At 40.8% G+C, this 10,740-nt stretch overlaps 1 protein-coding gene across 24 annotated transcripts in view; it reads right to left on the bottom strand.

Moving 5' to 3' along the window:
* The window catches only part of SLC8A1 (solute carrier family 8 member A1), a 377,788-nt gene that overhangs the window by 138,484 nt on the left and 228,564 nt on the right, over positions 1–10,740 (bottom strand). The gene's annotated exons all lie outside the window — the stretch shown is intronic.

Below are 10,740 nucleotides of genomic sequence, written 5' to 3'. Positions count from 1 at the left end.
GTGGTGGAAAATCCCATGCTATTCTGGATGTCAAAATACTATACCTGCATTTGTGTGCAGGTGTGAATGAATTATTTAAAGAGGAAAATGTGGGAGTGGGCACAGCATAGCGATGCAATTCAGACTCTGCACTGGGTTTTTCGAGAAACACAAAAGATTTTCTTCTGTTGTCTTCCTATGACAAATAGAAAATGATGATGGGAGTTTTAGGGTAGATAAGAGGACATTCCTTTATTACTCTTACTGAAGTTGACAATTTTGTCTTCCTTTGTGTCCTGTTTTCTTAAAAAATATATTATTTATTTATTCATGAGAGACACACAGAGGAAGGCAGAGACATAGGCAAAGGAAGAACCAAGCTCCTCGCAGGGAGCCCGATGCAGGACTCGATCCCAGGACCCCAGGATCACAACCTGAGTCAAAGGCAGACACTCAACCACTGAGCCAATCAGGCATCCCTGTGTCCTGCCTTTTGGGTGCTTGCCCCACAAATAAATTGTAAGCTCCATGGAGACAGAGAACTTGTCTGCTCTGTCCATTACTATATTGCCAATACCAACCACAGTTCTTGGAACACTGCAAGAAAAGACAAATAAATACTTTGTCTCCTTTAAACCACTAGTTCTCATTCCTCTCCAAGTCTGAAGTTGGTATGGATATTCTTGAGGTTTGATAATGACCAAAGCCAGTAGTGGAATAATTATCTGGTAAACATGGTCTCTGCTTCACTGGAAGTTCTAGCAATATCTGACTTGGATACTCAATGAATAAAATTCTAATATTTCCTAATACATTTTAGTGTACTAAATATGTAAACACATATTTAAGCCATAGCATAGAAACACTAACTCTATCCTTTTTATTTTTTTAAAAGATTTTATTTATTTATTCATGAGAGACACAGAGAAAGAGAGAGGCAGAGACACAGGCAGAGGGAGAAGCAGGCTCCATGCAGGGAGCCCGACGTGGGACTCGATCCTGGGTCTCCAGGACCACACCCTGGGCTGAGGGCCGCGCCAAAGCGCTAAGCCACCAGGGCTGCCTAACTCTATCCTTTTAAAATATAAGATATAGCAGCATTCATTTATATAGTTAAGAAATATTTCCAGAGACCCTACATGGTGCCAGGAACTGTTCTTGATTCCTGATGAATATGGCACATTGTCGCTCATGGAGCTTTCAGTCTAATAATGCATATATGATTAAAACTGGTGGGCATGGAGTCCAAAATAGCAGTTCTAAGCCAAACTGCTCTGAACAAATGATGTGACTATCATGGGGGAATATCTACAATTTTGATTATATTTAGCTCTCCTGCCTCCTCTCTCACCAACTAAGTTGGATCCGAGGTGCACCTAGAAACACAGAATGAAGTGGGAAGAGAGGTACCTAGGGATCAGTACAGGAATGTTGTTCTTAGCAAATGGTCCTCTGTATTTTTCCAGAAGGTAATATATTTAAGTACTGAATTGGTCTCATGATATGGCCATGCCAACTCTATTAGAGTGGTTCCATAATATAAACCTCCCTTCAATGAATAATCTAAGGTTTGAACAAGTTACAGAGCAGGTTGGGGAGTCAGTTATCAAGGATAAATTGAAGCCCACAGCTTCATTATTTGCTGATTGATTCATGAGAAAGTTACTTTATGTTTCTAAGCATCAGTTTCATATGTAAAGAGGAGATAATAATATCTAGGTTATAGGGTTGTCATGAATACAATATAAAATATAGTGCATTGTTAGCAGGGTAAGTGACATATAATAGCAGCTGAATGCATTATTATTCAGTAGAGATAGAGCCCACATTTCATTAATCACAACACTCAGAAAAGCACAGTATATATAATTGGTAGGTAAGAAAATTGAGGCTTAAAGGGGTAAAATATCAATACTTTAACTGCTCTGGGCACAGGGGAGGTGTGCTCTTCACCTTTCCATTGAAATTAGATATGGTCATGCAACTTGCTTTGGCTAATGAAATATTAGGAAAGAGGCACGTGTTGCTTTTGGGTGGAAGCCTTTAAAAGCCAAATTCCCTTCTGTTCCACCATGAACAGTACGTTTCAGAAGAAGGATCGTCCAGCATCTTGCATCTCAAAGTGAGGACAGTGCAGAGCAGAGCCCCCAGCGGATGCTGTTGGAATGTAGCATGGGCAAGAAAGAAATCTCTGTTGTTTCTGCCACTGAGATTTTTTGGAATTGTCTGTCACTGAAGCAGAACCTGGCTTATTCTAAATAGCCTAACATTAAAACTATTTGGATCCAGGAGTCAAACTCAGGTCTTATGATACTGAGAGAGATCTGATGCTCCTTGTACCACCTTCAGATATCCTAATTGCTTATTACTAATAAAAGACCCAGTGGATGTAACTTCTTCAGGAGAAAACAGACTTTCCTATTGCTCTTATCCTTGACTTGGAACAAAATTATTATTTTTTTTTTCCCACAGATGCAGGAAGAGAATTCTCTGAGCAAAGGTCAATGGAAGGTAACTAAAAAGTCGGAAAGAGGTGGGCAGATAATAAAACTGTTTGAAAAAATTCATTCGTTTTGCAGAACTCTTTATTTCCCACAGGTTCATGACCTGAAGATTACACGGGATGAAGGGAGGCCCTTATCAAAAGCTTGCAACTCTGTAGCAACAAAATCAATTTTTAAATGATTTATGTGATGTTCTTCAGGACCATAGGCAGTAATTCATTCCCCACATGGCACTCAGGCTGCTGCTTAGATGTTGAAAAATGATTAATTTTTATTTACACCGTGCCTCTCTCATACATTACTAGAAACAAGATTTGAGAGCATGACATGTCTATAGCATGAAATTATTTACTGAGGGCAGTCTCAGGCAAAAAGAAAAAAATATATACTTAAAGCCAAAGATCTCAACATGCACTAAAATAACCATTGTAAAAACTTTCCAAGGCCAAATCTTCCAATCTATTCAGTTCAATCCATTTAAGGTAAACAAGCCAAATTAATTTCCCAAGGGGAGCCATTTTTATAACAATTCATATTCACTATGATCTTCAACCATGAGAGGATAAAGAATTTAGAATTTCTTTGGTTTTTGTTCCCCCAGAAGACTAATTTCATAAAGTTTCTAGAATTTGGTGCACATAGTATATTTCAACTTAATTTTAAATAAATGTGGCATTTAAAAAATATTAGAAGAATGTCTCCTCTGGGCCACCATATGTTGGTATTTCTTTTTTTCAAAACCACAGAAGAACTATATCCTCAGACTTCCTACTCTTCACCTTGCCAGCCTGAACCAATATGTCTATCACTCTCTGAGAATCGATTCGACTCAATGCCAAGTTCAAATTTTTCTCATTGACCATATTGCCCTGAGACTCCTAGCCCAGGACCCACAAGCATCTGATAATGAGGAGTTACTTTATATTTCCTTTTCACCTGTGACTTTTAGGTTTGGGGTAAGGACCTTGTATAGCAAAGAGGGAAAACAGAAACTACTCCGAGGCCATTGGAAAGAAGTCTGCCCATTGCTACTAGACACTGGAAAGTTAGAAGGCTACAGAGAATGGTGTCTGCCATTTTATCTTCTACCATCTTCTAGGACAAAATTTCCTGAGGGAACAGTGAGAAGTCAGCTTGGTTAATCACCAGATCCACACTAGAGACCATTCACCAATTCATGTACATTTCGTACCACATCCTTTTTCTTAGATCAGTGCATGTCTTCTTTTCATCAGGCTAATGACATTGGCTAAGCTGCAGGTTGGTGCCTATGGATCACTATTACCTGCATCATTAAGCATGCCATAACCCTCGAGTGGGTTACGGATCAAATCAGTACTCTGCTTCTACTCTCAACTAACTTGGATTGTTTAAAAGGCATGGCTAGGGGAACCCTGGGTGGCGCAGCGGTTTAGCGCCTGCCTTTGGCCCAGGGCGCAATCCTGGAGACCCGGGATCGAATCCCACATCGGGCTCCCGGTGCATGGAGCCTGCTTCTCCCTCTGCCTGTGTCTCTGCCTCTCTCTCTCTCTCTGACTATCATAAATAAATAAAAATTAAAAAATAAATAAATAAATAAATAAATAAATAAATAAATAAATAAATAAAAGGCATGGCTAGCTCATCAGCAAATGGCTTGAACTGGTATGACAAAGGATGTAATATCCTGTCAATACAGGCTATTTGTTAAGCCTTGTACAAATACAAGATGCACAACCAAAGGGCAGAAGCTAGGGGCTTTTTTTCTTGTTTGTAGTTTGTTTTATGCCTGGTGTTCATCACCTATCAGCAAACTTTGGGAATCCCAGTTCATTAGGTTTGTTGGGCAAAAAGGTGGGCAAAGTTGTAAAGAATAGAAAAAAAAAAAAAAAGGACTCTTTTACCACCAGTGATGCTGAGACACTTTTTATTAACTGGAATATAAAACAGGAAAACAAAATAACAGGGCTTTGCTGATGTATTAACAAGACCCTGGATCCTTCCCCTGTAGGACAAAGGTTATATTTGCTTGAGTGACCTTGATGAGTCTTATGTCTTCAGATAACTTCAGCTATAACCCTTAACATTTTTAAATAACAGAAGTAAAGGGATGTATGCTGGAGACTATATGGACTGATGTCCTAGAAACTTAATAATATTTGCTTAGTAAGTGAGCTCATAAGGCATAAAAATGCCTACGAATGATTTTTTTCATTCATATTTTCCTGTCAATGCACTTTCTGCATGCTATGCTTTTTTTTTCTTCTCCAGGCCTAGAGATGCCTCTACCATTACCAGTCCAGAGAAAGACACTAAGTACTCAACACACAGTACTGTCCTAGCCTACTTGCCCCCACTCAGTTGCAAGCTCTGTGAAAGCAAGAAACACCTACATTGACTGTCTATCCCTGCAGTCACTGAAGGGCCTGATGGGCAGGAGATATTCAGTAACTGTTTGTTCAATAAATGAGAAAAACATGATAGAAGCTGCCCATTAAGCCCCTACTGTAGGGTAGGGAATGCAAGGCGTTATATTAACCATATTTTGATTCTCATTAACAACTCTACAAAGTAGATATTATTTGTCTTGTACTATAGGAAAAGAAACAGCTTCAGTGAGCTTTTCAGGTGTGTGTCCTGAATAGTTGGGAGCTGTTGGGCAGTGATTGCTCTCCCCTATGACAATCAGAACCCTTCCCATATATTTGGGAATCTCTGTGTCTGGTCAGTCGGATGGCATGAAAACGACTGGTTAATGACAGCTTGCCTTGTTTGTTGAGCACTTGCCCCTTGATCAATGGGCTGGGATGGAGAAGGAAAGCACAATTACTGAATCATGGTGGGTGTTTTACATACTTTATCATGTTTAATCCTGGAAAAAAACTTATCATGTGGACACTAGCAGTCTTATAATCAAATAAGTGACCAGAAGTTAGGAGAGAAGAAGTGGCTTTTCCCAGACTCTAATCCACAGTGCTTGTGCTATGGGTGCTAAAGATGAAGCTTCCCGAGCCCTGCCCAATCATTAATATGGAATTCCTGAAAATGGGGCCCCAGAATCTACATTTTTAGCAAATCACTAGATGGTTCTAGTGGCAACTAAAGTTTGAGAAGTGATGGTGTACGTCCAGCTGCCTCTAAATGCATATTCTTGGGCAAGAAATTTTTCCTGCCCTTGCACAATACTAGGAGCCAGATGTTCTATAAATGGAAGATATGTCCCTTTAGCAAGCATTAGGGTTGCATTTGTGGCTTGGAGTATGAGGAATGCCTCCATACTCCCCATTAATGTTAATGGGAATCATGTGGCTAATTCTCTATATTCCATGCTGAAAAGTGTTCCCTTTAGAACCAGGAGAGGCTATATTTAATCAAACCATCTGGATTCCTATGCCTATGTATAAGGGCAGAAAATAGGTCACAGTTGGTAAGCTACTTTCTGGAAACAATTGCATTGTATCAGCAAACTTCAAAGTCCTAAAAGGGCCCCTATTCTCCTGCCTCCCTCAGTTAAGTGATAGTCCCAAAGCTAAAGAGAGGTCAGAAAGAGTCCAAAATTTAAGGAAATGAAGTTTTAATAGCAAGAAAACACATAAAGCAAATCGTCCCCAAAAGATAAAGTGTGGAATAAACTTGTTAAAAGCTATTAACCTCCCCAAATAACACATTTCTACTCCAGATCACCTCACTTGCAGTTTAGAGAGCAGCATGAAATTAAGAAACACAATTTGGACAGCATAAGCACTCCAGATATGAACTCATGACGTCCATGAGGTTTACAGGCACTCAAGTTCCTATGAAAAGCATGAGGATGATGGGTCTCTAAGCCCTGAGAAAGTCAGGGAACCTGGCAGAAAAGAGTAGTGAACATTCATAAGGCTTTAAGAATTCAACATTATTATTGACTATTTCTATTAAAGGAGAGAAAATACAGAACTGGGTGAGAAATTTTAAGGCAAGAGAGGACCTATCAAGCTCAATCTGGATATGAATATTGGTCAGGTCTTAGAACAGGGAACTATTGATTACAATGGAGTGTGAGGGCTGGTGGGTACTGGGCTCAAGAAAATTTATAGGTTGTTACTTCCTCTCACCACACTGCTGTTCAGTCACTTCTCATGGGTCATTTTGACTGTTGCTCTTTGTACAGTACCAACTAAGCCAGGGCACGGAAAGGGTGAAGTCTCCCAAGGCATGTAGCAGGGAGGATGAATGGCATATCTTATACATTTGCCTTTTGGTGTGTCGGAGAGTCTGAGAGCTCCCTCAGAGTGGGAAATTGCACAAAACCCCACAGGATAAATTATCAGTAGGCTTTCAAGCTAGCACTGGTGTAAGTCACACTATCCTTGAGACATTGGGCAGAGTGCAAAGCCCTCAAATTACCACCACTTTGTCCCCAGGGAAATTCAAGAACCCAGTTTTGAATCTTTTTTCTTTCTCTAACATGAGATCAGGAACTTTCTAGATCTAGCATCAGGTTCAAGGTGGTGCCAGGAGCTCTGAAAAAAGGGATGGTATAGGATGTTGTATTCATTTTCTAATGCTCCTGTAATGAACCCCCACAATTTAGTGCCTAAAACAACACAAATCTATTCTCTTACAATTCTGTCGGTTGGAAGTCCTAGACAGGTATCAGGTTGAAATCAAGGTGTCAGCAGGGCTGTGCTTCTTTCTGGAGGTTGTATGGGAGAATCTGTTGCATTGCCTTTCCTACCTTCTAGAAGCCACACACATCCTTGCACGTGGCCCTTTCCTCAAAGCCAGCAAGCAACACTGTGTCTCTCTACTTTTCCATAGCATATCTCCCTCTGACTGCAGACATGAAAGGTTCTCGGCTTCTAAGGACTGGTGCAATTAGACTGGGCCCACTGGGAAATCCAGAATTTCCCCCACCTTGAGGTCCTTAATTTAATTACATCTGCCAAGTGCCCCTTGCCAAGTCAGGTAACATGCTCATAGGTGCTGGGAATTGGGACATGGATGTATGTGTATGTATGTGGTGTGTGTGTGTGTGTGTGTGTGTGTGTGTGTGTAGGGGCATTCTTCTGCCCCTACAGAAGGAGGAAAAAGTGGTGAGGAAGGAGGTTCCCAGAGATTCAAGGAATTTTAGTAAGAAGCTAGCTGGGAGTCTATCTTTGCAGGGCCTCTGGTTGGCATTATCTTTCCAGGACCCTTTAAGTAGTTCAGACTGGTTTTTTAAAGTCCCCACTTTTCCATAATTACCTTCACTGCTACTACTGTCATCCTAGCCCATCCCTTCTCACCTGGATTATGCTCTAATCCTTCTTCACTGGTCCCCCCTGTGGCCCTACATCCAAATTTGTCCTGCCCCAGGCTTATTCTCCACGTAGCAGTCAGAGTTATCCTTAAAAACTCGGTCATATTATGTCACTCTCATGTTCAAAAACTCTTTAATACCTTTCTCTCCACTTACAAGATGAACCCCAAGGCCCTCACCATGGACAACAGAGCCCCAGCTGGCCTGGCCTAGGACTCCTCTCCTATCCACCCTCACCCCACTGTCTCCAGGGTCACTGCTTCTTTGGTGTTCCTCCAGCTGTCCACGCCAGCTCTCACCTTGGTCCCTACTGAACCCTTTGTGTGGTTTATTCTCTCCTTTCTTCCCAGACCCAGATAAAATGTCACCTCCTCAGGGAACTCTGACCACTCTCACTCCCTTTGACCAACTCCTTCCTTCACTCTATCCCTCTCACTGAACATGTTTATTTTTTATGTTCCTTACACTACCTGACATTGCATTTGTTTGCTTGTTCTCCTTGTGGATTATCTATCTCTGTCACCAGAATGTAAAAGATACCTCAGGGCAGGGAATTCCCATAAACCAATAACAGTGCCTCATACCTTAGAGGCACTCAAATATTTGCCATTTGAATGAATTCAACACATATCAGTTAAGGATCAATTTTGTGAAAGACACTGTTAATATAGCAAATGAAAAAGACAGACATGGTCTACCCTTTTCTCCAAGTGTCCCGTTGACTGATTGGTTTTCCTGTCCAGAGTCAGCTTTTACTGATGACCTAAGTTATTTTTTAATTCCCATTTCCATTTTATGGCTCTCCCCTGTTCACATTCATTCTTTTGTTCATTCATCTAATCAATGCATATTTATTTTGAGCACCTATGCTAGATCCATAATAGGTCCCTGTCCCTGAAATAAGAATGTTATGAGTTAGGGAGGTTACGTTTGCTGGTGGCCATAACGAGAAGCAGATAAGGAATAGAAAGATTCTACACACACTCAAACCATTCTCTCCTTCTTCTAATCCTACATACGTCGTCTTTTCTCCTATGAATTTATTTGCAGACAAAGATGAAAGCGTCTTGAAATGACAGCAGAGATTTTCTAGATAATCAAAGTATTTCAGTAGTGTAGGAGACAGGAGACATAATCCCAGTACCAACAATGCAAAGATTGTGCCAGGGGGATGGAATGAGGTCACTGTGTCTCTGTAGATCCTGCCACATGGATCTAGAAGGTCACCCTAGCTCACCAATGGCCAAGTAGGAATAGGCGTGCAATCCTAATTTCCAGCCCAGCCTAGGTGACAGTGCACTAGGCACTGCCCTTTTAACCTTTTCCACTTCTTGTTCACCATTATGCTTGTAATTCTATGCTTTTCTTAGAGAACATATGCTACATAAGTGGCTCCAAATTAACCTGAGCTAATTTCAACCTTGAGCTCACTCTGTTGCCTGTGGCAAATCAGATAGGGAGCATTGACACATGCCCTGTGTGTGCTACAAGATGTGTTATGCAGAGTTAATCTGGGCTGTATGCAGGAAGATGAACATATTTCAAATATTCTTAATAATTAAGATACACAAGGAGATGCTTCCTATGAACAGAAGAGTCAAGAAGAAGCTACACAGGGCAACACACATCTTCATCCTGCTCACTAATTTGTGGTAGAAAAGAAAGGGGGAGGGGAAGCTGGATGTCAGAAACTTTATTTTGAAGCATAAGCAATGTGGAAAGCCACAAAGTACTTTATAGGGTATCCAAAATTTGGTATCATTTATTGGTCCTAATAAGGACAAATAAGGACTAAGCATAACTCTATATTTTGAAAGTGAGGCTCGATAACCAGTAATTCACATATAAGTTTGTTAAATAACACCACAGCATTTCTATGAACTTTTCCTCTCTCTGATATAATGCCTCAGGTTGGAGCAAAATTTCTAAGTCATTCATTCAGGAACACCCACGCAGCAACTCACACAGCAATGAGGAGGAGGAAGAAATAGTTAATACATCATGTTCCTCTCTTCATTGTAGCTCATTCTGTCTTGGCTGGAGCATAGAGAGGTGGTCCTGCTTCTTTGGGGGGTTCTGTGTCCCCCAGGACTGCTGGGTGTTGGTACTCTGGGAAGGGTCTGTGTACCCTCTATGGCCCTGACCTTCAGCCTCTTATAAAGAAAGCATTGCACTGGGGCTTTTCAATCATTCTGTCACATTTGCCCATTTCTTCACTGAGGAGTCTTGGATGAGAGAACCATAGAAGGATGTGGAGCAATCCTTCTGGACAGAAGAGACTGGGTACCACTTCTTCCCGGCTGTTTGCCTCTTGTGAGGACATTCACACACTGTCTTCCACCAAAGAAACCCGGGCACAGCATTTTATGGGCCTAGCCCAATCTATATGTATGGATTTATTCAAATTTGCTTGTTGTGTAAATAAATATAATTTCTAGGGTTAAAAATAAATGAGTAATGCCAAAGCTAGGCTGTCCAGCTTCCACACTGAAGGGCTGTGGAAATTGTGGGCCAAGACTTTCCAACCACAGCCACGTGAAAAGCACAGATTAGGGCTGTTTGGAAAATGAGAATATCAGAGACACTTAGGGATTCTGTGTGGGAGGATGTGATCAATAATGGGAAACTTTCCTGACCATTTGACTTTATAAGTGTTCATTAACAGTTTTGCAAAAGAATAGGTAAAATGATGTATCAGCATATCAGCAGGCTTCTATTTGTTCTGTAGAGAATTCCAGGCATAGGGATTCTCATTCTTTTTATCAGAAAACTAATTTCACTCTGATAGTAAATCAAAAATGCTCCATGGCCACTTCAATAAATAAAAATGTAAAAAAAATATGTTACACATCTCCATAGAAAAAAGAACAGCAAACACAAAACTCAAAGTGCTCCTACATATAATCTGAGTGTTTTGAATGGGGCCTGGCTTATGCAAAGGTCTCCCAACAAATGGACAAGGGTTGAAGCTGTGTTGTGCATCGACTATTTGGTTTT

Source organism: Canis lupus, chromosome 12 (genome assembly GCF_048164855.1).
Source record: "Canis lupus baileyi chromosome 12, mCanLup2.hap1, whole genome shotgun sequence".
Taxonomy (NCBI): domain Eukaryota; kingdom Metazoa; phylum Chordata; class Mammalia; order Carnivora; family Canidae; genus Canis; species Canis lupus.
This window is presented reverse-complemented; position numbering and strand designations above follow the sequence as displayed.